Genomic DNA, 11,824 nt, shown 5'->3' on the forward strand with positions numbered 1-11,824 from the left:
AAAATATATCGAAACCAATATTTAGAACTTATAAGCGACTTATAACCAAATAACCGAGAAGATTTCATTCTATCAACGAATCGAAGGCAAAATACTTTAATAGATTTTTCCTAATCGACTAATTCGATTAGTCTGATTAACCACTTAACCCTGTATAATACTTTGTTGTACAATGGTGGCGTACAAAAATTACGAAAATAGGTGATCTACAGATCGGCTATTTTTACTATTAAAAAAAGAAGAAGAAAAGGAATCGTTCTTTATAATCGAGGCAAAAGTTTGAAATAATCGTGATATTGATTTGAAGTCATATCGCCCCCAGCCCTAGTACAGGGGGAAAAAAGGTTAGGATGATGAGGTGTGATGGGAGGCTGGGGGTGATACAGCCAGATGGAGGGATGATGGATGTGTGGGAGAGAGTGTGATGGAGAGAAAGCCAGGAGGAGAGTAGATAGAGTCTGAGTCATGTGTGTGTTGTGTATTTCTGTGTGTGCATTCGCACACTGAATGTTTGTAAAACGCGTCTGTTTATTATTGTATTATGCATGTGAATGTGTGTGTGTTTGTGTAGTCCGCGTGTCTCACTGTAAATGTTGTAAAAGTCACAAGTGCATGTTTTTGCGTGTGTGTGTGTGGTTGTGTGTGTGTGTGTGTTCAAGCTGTGCGCTTGCGGCGCTTCCTGGCCACTAAGAGGCGGTCCCAGGGGTAGGGAGGGCCCGTACTATCAGACCAGAACAATGCCAAAAAAAGGGCTGTCATAAAAAATATCTACACAGTAAAATTCTCAGCATTATTTGAACTCAGAGAGTATAAAAATGGACCCATGTGGGGTCTCAGAGGAAAACTAACCGTGAAGACTTTACTGTGTACTAACCCTGTTAGACTGGGGCAAGGAGGGGGGGGGGGGGGGGGGCAAACCCTGCCCTCGTTTATATCTGCATGACTAGACCCTGCAGACTGTCTCCACTGTCTCTCTTTCTTTCCTCCCTCTCTCTGTTTGTTCTCCAGGGGTTTTCCTGGCTCATAATGGACCTTTGGGGGATGACTACTACAAGTTAGTAAGCATTATCTGTCCTCGTTGCAAGTATGCACAACAGTAAAGGCAATGAGTCTGTTTTATCTAATTTGACAGAACTATACAAATGTTCCTGTTATTTCTGACCATTTGATAAACTACATTTGAGTAAATGAAACCCCATTAACAAAAGTCTTAATGAGGTTTCATTTTATTAGATCACAGCCTGGCAGGAGTAGGCAGAGTGAGGGAGAGAGGAATGGAGTGCCATACACCAAAGGGGCAGGTGATTGGCTACAATCCTAGTGATAGATTTGTTGATAAAGTAAAAGCACGCCTTACTTGGCACCTCAGATAAATAGACAGACGAGAGCCCATCGGCCATCTGAATTGGGAGCGCTTGTTATACTTTCTGGCGGGTAGAGCAACCAATACTGCTCTGAAAAGGATGGGGGTAGTCTCCTTTTGTAGCCTTTTTGTAACTTCACCATGTGCTAGCACAGGTTTATTTTCTCCCTTCAAGAACGTTACAAGTAAGTGGAAGTAAACAATGGACTTCACTCGAAAATATTCCCACCTTAGATTTCTTTTATGAAAAAACACATTTGCTTCTTTAGGGGCCTTTATAGACAAGATGACTATAAATGAGCGTGGTAATGGTTTGGATATCCAATGTTGCCATGAAATCTTAATTCATTTTAATTTAAAGGCAAAGGTGGCTACATATGATGCCATGTTAAGATTCACCTTCGTTTTCATAGCTTGACTTTTAAAATAAACTAAAGGCTTTGCTCTGAAACTGTAGCTGATTAAGAGACAACTATGAAGCCATAAAGAAAGATGACTGTTAAACTTTATTTGGGCACTATGCCTTGTAGGCTCTGTCTGTAATTAGATGGTTGGCTTTGTCACGCAGGAAATAGCCACCATGACATGACATACGATACTCATAAGCTGTCTATTAACTCCATTACTACTGGTCCATCATGTAAATTGCAAGAAAGAGTGGTTGGATGGACTGAAGCTATTAAGCATTGAATTTCTGATGATTTTCCTAAATGATAGACAGAAATGCATTCTAAGGGAATGTTATTCATACTATTTGACACAGATAATCTGTACAGACACCACACGCGCGCACGCACACGTGTCTATGGACCAATGAATTACACAATGCACATAATCTCAATACATACTATACAGTGAAAACAAGTATAAAATGGACCTGCATGAATAAACAAGAGCATGTGCATCCAGAGCAAGAGAGAGAGAGAGAGAGACAGAGAGAGAGAGAGAGAGAGAGAGAGAGAGAGAGAGAGAGAGAGAGAGAGAGAGAGAGAGAGAGGGAGGGAGAGGTAGAGAGAGGTAGAGAGAGAGAGAGAGAGAGAGAGAGAGAGAGAGAGAGAGAGAGAGAGAGAGAGAGAGAGAGAGAGAGAGAGAGAAGCCTTTCTAATTAAGTTTCTTAATCAATGTGTGTAACATTGAGACCGGTAAAGATTAAACATTTACATTGGATCTGGTAAACACGACTCTCCCGTGTCCGGAGTCCAAATTATGTTTCCGTACTTCAGACCAGAAATATTTTTATGAGTTTAGGCTTCTTCAAATGGTGTGTGACTGTGTGTGCGTGCGCGCGCACATACACACAATTCTGACCATTACATGCACACACACACACAACCCACCATATCACAATAACATCACAATCATACGCACAAAGCCACTACCATTACCACTGATGCATGAAAACAACGCACATTGCACGCTCATGGAGTCCAGACATCCCAAACTGTCCCCAACAACAATAAGCAGAACAACAAAAAGAGCACAATTACACTACACAAAGATGACTGTGGACAGGCTGCCGCAAAACATGTGCTGAGGAGGAACAAACAAACAATAAACCAGTGCATGGGCTGACACGCAGGATTGCTATTCACAGACACACTGAAACAGTGGCTATCAATCGTAATGCTATAGAGACCCAGGCTAATGCAAGGCTTAGGTATCAGGTACTGTAGTCTAGTTCCCCTGAACTGTAGCTGAAAACCATATCAAGTTACTCATATTGGGCTAGTGGACTAGTGGCCAGTTAAGCCCAATTCATACTTAGTCATGCGACAGTGTCAATCAACAAAAGTAACAGTTTGTCAAATAATAGAACAAAATAAACAAGAAAATGTGCTTCTCAGAGCACAGATCTCCGACAGGCCAGGTAGGTTATGGTGGGCCAGCATTGTATGATTTATTTGCACAGACCTATATTCACAAAATGTTGAATTGCGGGAGTGTTGAAAGTCTGTAGCAGATGTTTGGACAAAATCTGTAGGAGTAATATCAAAACATTTGTTTGTAAACAATCTATCTCCTGGTGGCGCTATAACAGGCCAATGTGAACATTTCGTCCTCGGCCTAGTGGGAATGTGCGTGCAAAGTTTCACGGCAATCGGACGCTGCATGCGTTCATGATTTGAGGCATTTTGTTCCAAACGAGACACTCCTGCAAACTTTGGAAGCCAATCAGGATGGAATATTAAGAAATCGGACAGATCCGTCTTGATCACATGACTATAGAGATACGGTGTACCGATTTGCGTGATGAATGGACATAATCTGTATAAAAAATGTGTTTTGCAAAAATCGGCCTCCTGGTGGCGCTATAACAGGCCGAGGTGAAACATTTGAGGCAGAGGTTCCGCTCTGGCCTCCAGGGAGTGTGTGTGCACAGTTTCATGTCGATCAGTGCCGGAGATTAGCCGTACACAGACGGACGGACATACACAAGGACAAACACACACGGACACACACACACACACGGACGGACGGACGGACGGACGGACGGACAGACAGACAGGGGCGAATATATTAGGCGGAGACAATTACATTTTAGTAAGGCTTCCACATTACACACAGACCTAAGTGCGATATCATGGGTTTGTATTGGCTCATGACCTCCTCTTTTTCACCTCTATCCACTGTTCTGTCAAATAAAGTTCAAATACCTTTAACAATAAAGAAACATCACCCCAGAAATAACTCACTTGTGGCCTGTGAAAAACAGTGACAAGGTTTGGCAGGCAGAGAGAAATGAGTGTATTACCCGCCCGCCCCAATTCAAGACAAGCCAAAGGAGGACAGGCTCAGGGAATAGGATGACAACGGAAGGAAAAGGGCAACTGTGTGAAAGAGGAAATGACTGGACGACATGCATGAAACACAAGGACTTCTGTGTGTGTGTGTGTGTGTGTGTGTGTGTGTGTGTGTGTGTGTGTGTGTGTGTGTGTGTGTGTGTGTGTGTGTGTGTGTGTGTGTGTGTGTGTGTGTGTGTGTGTGACTCTGTGTATGTGTGTGTGTGTGTGTGTGTGTGTGTGTGTGTGTGTGTGTGTGTGTGTGTGTGTGTGTGTGTGTGTGTGTGTGTGTGTGTGTGTGTGTGTGTGTGTGTGTGTGTGTGTGTGTGTGTGACTCTGTGTCACTGTGTGCGTGCGCGCGCGTACGTGTGTGTTCTCTCTGGTTACAAAAGGCCACACCATCAAACAGGAAACACTGGAAAAATCAGTATTGGTGCCTGGAGGGACAGTACTGTAGATAAATAATTAGTTAAGACAGATGGACAGACAGTGATACATTGCAGGCTGATAGACAGACCAGCAGATAGAGGGAGGATAAGAGAGTTGTCAGGCAGCAGATGGTCAATAATGGTCAGCTGGTAACAAACTAACATGCAGGTCATTGCCTCACTCCATCTCTGCTGGACTCACTCATACATAATGTAATAGACTTCTAACACACGCCCTTCCACTACGGCACCTAATGATGCTACTGATGCTGTAGTCTGACAGGGAGGGGGAGAGACAGAGAGAGATGACTGATGAGAGGGGGGAGGGGGGAGGGGTATGAATACAAAGTCAGACAGACGGAGATTAGCAAAAACAAAAGGGAGAATGAGACTCGAGATACTTTGTTGTGCCAAAATTAAAGATTTCCGTTTGTGTCTTTGATATGATTGTTCTACATTGTAATGCAGTGGAAAGTACATCAGCAACATTGCTCATTCTACAGCCGTGACAACAGGGACTTTTGTGAGCTGAATTTTACTGAAACACAGTGAGAAAGACAGTGGGAGAGTGGCAGGGGGAGAGCTCATTTTCATTCAGAATGTAATACATACAAATTCAAAGGAGAGCATTGTTGGCATGAGAAAGTGTAAATTTATATTGCCAAAGTAAGTGAAAAAACAAGAAATACATGAACATAAGTTCATGAATACATACATTGCTGTTGATATTATGGGATGGAAAATGTGAATACCTGTGAAATGTGTGAGAATGTAGGTTAACTGAGTGAGAAAGATTACAGGTTGAATCGAGAGAGAGAGAGAGAGAGAGAGAGAGAGAGAGAGAGAGAGAGAGAGAGAGAGAGAGAGAGAGAGAGAGAGTCAATGAAGAGGCTCTCTAGTCTTTGAACATCTGCAACTAAAGTCCCTGCCAGAGTCCCACAAGGTCTACCCTGACCTATGGATATCCTACTTCTAAACTAAACTGTGTGTGTGTGTGTGTGTGTGTGTGTGTGTGTGTGTGTGTGTGTGTGTGTGAGAGAGAGAGAGTCTCACCACTGTGAGCCACAGTGGTGATTTTTGTGTGCCTTGGTCGCCTTGGTCCACACAGCTGTCCACATATCGCGGTCTCTCTACAAACCCCCCCCCCCCCCCCCCCAACTACACCATCTAAACAAGTATTATATCACTTTGACCCCACTCTTCCTTCAATCTCACTCAGCATCACTCTCTTGTAAACACTCCCCTCCCGCCTTTCTGCTCTAAACATCAGCCCAGCCCAGTCTGACCCCCCTCTGTTACCCCAACTCCCCCCAAGTACACACACGCACAGCCGCACGGACATACTCACACACACACACACACACACACACACACACACACACACACACACACACACACACACACACACACACACACACACACACACACACACACACACACACACACACACACACACACACACACACACACACACACACACACACAGAGAGAGATGACCCATCTGCTCCTGCTCTACAGATCTCACAGCTGGCCTGCCTTGAACGTTGGCCTCCCCATTCTACACACAAACAGTCTCACACACACACACACACCAAGGGCGTATCGTCATAGAGGCCAATGGGGCCATGGCCCGGTCTGGAAAACTCTGCTCCCCCAGGGGAAAAAAACAAAAAATCAACATAACAACATTAGCACCCCATCACCCATTCAGTTGTAGCCAACCACAGAAATTCGCCTTTGTTTTCAAATCGGGCTTATTTGCATTCGGCCGGATTGTTAATGGGTGGCCATTAAAAACCGGTTTCCCCGTCAAACCATCGTTGCGCGAGCCCCCCCCCCCCCCGCGCCGGCCCGCGGGGGGGGGGGGGTTTAAGAATCTGGCCCGGTCCACGTTAGAACCCACCATACGCTACTGACACACACACACACACACACACACAAACACACTATACACATACTGCGTGGCATCTGAAATGGAGCCGAGGCCATTCTGCTTCATGCAGGATGAAAAGGCACAGGGCACAGACAGAGATGTAACCACACACACACGCGCGCGTGTGCACGCACGCCTTCGGCTCAGCCGGGAGCACAGAGTGCAGGCATACTCCAAACCACGCACAGACAGAGAGAAAAGTAAAACCTGACTCAGAAGAAATACAATTAAAGTCCCCCCCAAAAAAGACAGAGAAAAAGGCAAACAGATATATTGAATATCTCCCTGAGTGGAAAAAAGGCCAACGGTTATTCCACAATTGAGTTTTTTACTTTCCCCATTACCCCACCTGTAAATCATGCAGCAGATAACTGTTGAATGTCGAGGGCAAGGACATGCATGTAAAATATCCATCAGATTGTTAAGTCTGTTAGTTGCGCATTGTGTCGCACACTGATAACAGCAGATCTACAAGCTTAGTTCATAACCATTTGCTGCACGACACGTTGTGAGCTTGTACATTTTGATGCGGCACGCAACTAATGCTGTAGTGAATACAGCCTCCCTCGATGCAACATCAGGCAGCTCAGCCGGGAGCACAGAGCACAGGCATACTCCAAAACATGCACATACAGAGAGAAAAATAAAACCCGGCTCTGAAGAAATACAATTATTAAAGACAAAAAAAAGTAGACAGAAAATGAAAGATGCTCAGAGATATTGAATATCTCCCGGAGAGGAAGAAAACCCAACTGTTATTTCGCAAGTGCTTTTTAAACTTTTCCCATAACCTACAAATCATGCAGCAAGATGTACTATCATCAACTGTTGATTGTCGAGGAGGGACTTATACTGTATATACTATACATACATATATACAGTACACACACTGTAATAACTGTATATGTGTATATAGACATGCACTGACTCACACACAGTGAGTGTATACTGTAGGGGACATCTGGTGCAGCGTGGAAGTTAGCAGCTAGGATGCAACATCAACTCTCTGGTGTCCAAGTACACAGGGCTACAGATGTTCAGTGATGTGCACGTGCGTGCATGCAGACGGAGAAACCGGTGAGCATAAACACTGGCAAACACATGCCAGTACTCAAAAACAAGCCATGCATGAATACACCTGCACACGTGTGCAAAATTATAGACAGATGCACTGTCAAAAATGGACAGTAGAACACAGATACTGTACATACACAAATAAGGCCTACTAAAGAGGGGCCGCCAAATCTTTGTGTGATAGCTACTTTTATATTTAACATTAACCACATTAACCCAAGCATCCCTATTCTGTGGGGGAAGTTGGGGAAAGTTCTCCGAAAATAGCAGATCTAAAATCTCACAGCGTGTCGCGTGGTGGCACGTTGTGAGCTTATAGATTGGCTATTTCCGGCGAAGCGGTTTGTGTAGACTCTACTTGTTTCCTTCTACACTGTAGAGGGAAAAAAGAGCAGACCAAGCACAGAGGCAAATGTCAACACAAGTTTACTAAGTATTGAGGGTTTAAGTGGTTAAATGCCTGAAATTCACAAAAACATAAACTCACACAACACGGACACTAGTGCTGTCAAACAAGTCTACGAAGCTATCTATGCAAAAGATTAATCTGCAACACAATTTTATACAATATGGTGGGGGGTCGAACCATCATCTCTCTCTGAGCTAAGGGGTCCTTAGCCTGAAAAACATAAAGACCCCTGCTGCACGGTATATGAATGACGTTTGACTGAATAGGGTCCAAAGGAGAAGTAAGGAGGGGAAGGAAGGAGGACTTCAGGGCCAGGGCCGAGGTCAGGCCATCAGGATGTGGCCTCTATTGTCTGTGGCTGGCAGGACTCCACTGGCACTCTCAATAGAGCCATTAACATCTGGGATTGCAGGCCTGCTGCGCCTGCTGCTACTACGTGTGTGTGCATGTGTGCACACATATGTGAGTCTATATGTGTGTGTGGCCGTGCAAGTGAATGCGAGTCTATTAGTGCATGTGCGACTGTGTCCCTGCCAAATGGGATGTTTTAGCCATGAGACAGCTGAAGTTGAGTGATACATCAAGGGCACGAACAGAGACACACACACTCCTCATTAATTGGCAATAAAGAGGCTAAACTATGGGTTCACTGTTTTGATGTAATTTGTATGAGTATGATATTTATTACTATGAGGGATATAGTGTTAACATGTACTGAAGATTATTATGAGCTCAGAAAGGTGAGGGGAATGTATTAAGTGTCGGGTAGGGTTATTTGGTCGGTCTAGCATCTAGCACATCCCAGTAATTCTACTCAAACAATGACAAGCTGAGGGTTCATTCTGACGTATATGCATACTGTTGTGGTCCAGTTTTTCTTTCTTTCTTTCTTTCTGTGCAATAACATGTACATACACAAACTGGGAAGTATGACATAATAACATGAAGATAATATACACATATGTAGCCTACATCCCTGATGTAGCCTAGATTTGTGTGAGTGATGCACACACAGTGTGAGTGATGCACATACACGCACGCGCGCACACACACACACACACACACACACACACACACACACACACACACACACACACACACACACACACACACAGTCCAGTAGCCTATATCTGGGACGAGTTTCACTCAAAAATAATAAATGCAAAAAAACTAAACAAAAACTAAACTAGAAGGACATAGCAATAACAATAAGTTCTCCAAAACAAATCTCGATTAGTGAATGTCAGCTGAGCAAACGATTTCAGCCTGGGGCGGAAAAGTCTGCGTTTAACATTGAAGCCGCGGTTCGACAGTTCAGCTCCTCATGTACCCAAATTTGAAAAGCAGATTTGTCTTCCCGAGGGGACCAATGATAGAGCGACAAACGTGGCACAAGGCAATGGGGACTCGGCATTGGTAGGGTATTATGCGCACACACGCATATATGTGTGTGTGTGTGTGTGTGTGTGTGTGTGTGTGTGTGTGTGTGTGTGTGTGTGTATATATATATATATATACATATACATATATGTGTGTGTGTGTGTGTGTGTGTGTGTGTGTGTGTGTGTGTGTGTGTGTGTGTGTGTGTGTGTGTGTGTGTGTGCCTGCCTGCGTGTGCCGTGCGTGCGTGCGTGCGTGCGTGCGTGCGTGTGTGTGTGTGTGTGTGTTAATATGCACTCGTATTATGGGACTATACTGGACCATACTGTTTTAAAGAGTGGTGACTTTGGATATTTTGGAACAAAAAAAAAATGCTTCGCAGTTTGAATTGAATCCAACTGCTTCTAAACCGCAGTGCGCTATGTTTACATAGCGAGAAACGGCAGATAAAAGTTGCAAAGCAGAATAACGACAACAAGACTACAAAGCCTATATCGGTCGCCCCCTTTAAACAACAATGCATCACAAGGAAGACACCGAAATACTAAATAAAAACGTGCTTCGTGGCAACAGTTGGAGCCCTGTGTCTTGTCTGTGTGTCGGCCGAGGCAAACAGCAGGATGAGATGCGTTTCTGTTTCTCCCCCTCCGTCTCTCTCTCTCTCGCCTACTTTTAATCCAAAGAACCTCGGTCCATTTCACGGCGCATCATCAGCAGAAAAAAAAACGACTGCGCCGCTCGCTGCGATAACATAACCAAACTTACCTTTGTTTTTATATTCCAGACGATGCGTTAATGCTTCTCCTCGCAGCCAGGCAGCTGTTTGTGTGACCGCTCAGTATCTCTCCTCTCCTGTCCGCTCACTGTCAGTCAGTCTCTCCTCCAGTCCTCAGTCCGCACGGTCGCGTAAAAACTGTCGACAGATCCCCAGTATCCTTTTTTTCCTGCCGTTATACCCCTGGCTGGCTTTGTTTTGAATTATCGCAAGTTATGAATTATTCCACATCCTCGTACATTTCACCGCGGTCCTGCTGCTGCTCTCGCTGCTCTTATTGTCCGGGTGCTGGTTGAATATTATTAGGTAAATCGGGACATATGATGCTGTCAGTTTACATACATAGCGGAACTCGCTCTCAGCTCCACGCAGCTCCGTCTCCACCAGTCTTTGAAATACGAGACCACTAGAAGAGAGAGAGAGAGGGGGGGGGGGAGTGGAGAAAGAAAACGGGAATTAAATCCACTTCCAGCGGCTGAAAAACAAAAGCCTATCCGCGTCCAACGCAACTATATGGTCCCTTTCTGTGTCCACAGAACTCTAGGTAGGAATAAGTTTCAGGCTGTTCGTTCAACAAGACACATCGAGTGCGTGTGTTCCACTGTGTTGCCTGTGCCAATTTCAACAAGACGTGTGTGTGTGTATGTATGTGCACGCAGTGTTGCCATACTTTGGGAGAGAAATAAGCAGCCAGGTCTAAGAAAACAAGCCCAAAAGAAGCAACTTAGGCCACATCACATGAGCACTTTAAACCTATAGGTTTAAAATGCTCATGTGGCCTAAGTTGCAAGCTTGTAGATCTGCTATTTTCAAAAAACTTTTGCAATAAAATGTGGAATATGTTTTAAACATTCTAACAACACAAATGCTCTTGGACCCTGGCACAAACATTTCCTTGAAAATATTTGTGAACCACTGGTTTAAATAATAATGATTTTATTTGGAAGCAAGCCTAAATAAGCAACTACACTTTCCAAACAATCCCCAAAAAACAGCAACTACTACCAATATTTACAAGCAACTTTACAGAAAAACAAGCCTAAAGTCGCTTATAATAAGCAGACATGGCAACACTGATGTGCACGCCGTTCCGTTGCGCTGCTGCAGCATGTGCCCAAAAGCCCTACTTCTGCAGCACGTATCACAGCGGGAACCCGTGGGCCGTGTGAGCGTTCAAAAAACATACACAAACAGCCAGGTCCCCGCCCATAGGCTAGCCTTCAATCAAGGCCCCACATCGACGAAGGTCCCAGAACTTCCAGAAGTCATTACGTTATCTCTCGGTCAGTTTGAATATAAGGACATTTCATTACGGTTGATGCTACGATGTTATGGCATTCAGCAAAGGCTACTCATACAGGTTTGAATATCCCATTCATAGGCCACTTCACTTGCAGTACTTGTTGCTGTCAAGGACCGACAGGCTCTGTATAAAGTATGATTATAGGCTGTGATATCACGAGCACATGGAGGACAAAAAAAAAGAAGAAAAAAATACATAGCAAGATGCAGAAATGAAGTATAATTGTCAGATTGTGTGTCATGTTTCATACTGTAGCCTATGTATATATACACGTAGGCCTATAGATAATTATATATATATATATATATATATATATATATATATATATATATATAGAGAGAGAGAGAGAGAGAGAGAGAGAGATGCATTGGACTAGTAT

The 11,824-nt window shown here is 44.1% G+C and overlaps 1 protein-coding gene across 4 annotated transcripts in view; it reads right to left on the reverse strand.

The window, feature by feature from the left end:
• Window positions 1-10,742, reverse strand: part of sema4c (sema domain, immunoglobulin domain (Ig), transmembrane domain (TM) and short cytoplasmic domain, (semaphorin) 4C) — a 106,966-nt gene extending 96,224 nt beyond the window's left edge. For all 4 annotated transcript variants that reach the window (XR_014600585.1, XR_014600586.1, XR_014600587.1 and 1 more), the window contains exon 1: window positions 10,133-10,742. The gene's annotated coding sequence lies outside the window, so the exon portion shown is untranslated. The remainder of the gene's footprint in view (window positions 1-10,132) is intronic.
• Between the last annotated feature and the right edge of the window lie 1,082 nt (window positions 10,743-11,824).

This window comes from Gymnoscopelus microlampas (genome assembly GCF_963454915.1).
Source record: "Gymnoscopelus microlampas genome assembly, chromosome: 4".
NCBI classification, from domain to species: Eukaryota; Metazoa; Chordata; class Actinopteri; order Myctophiformes; family Myctophidae; genus Gymnoscopelus; species Gymnoscopelus microlampas.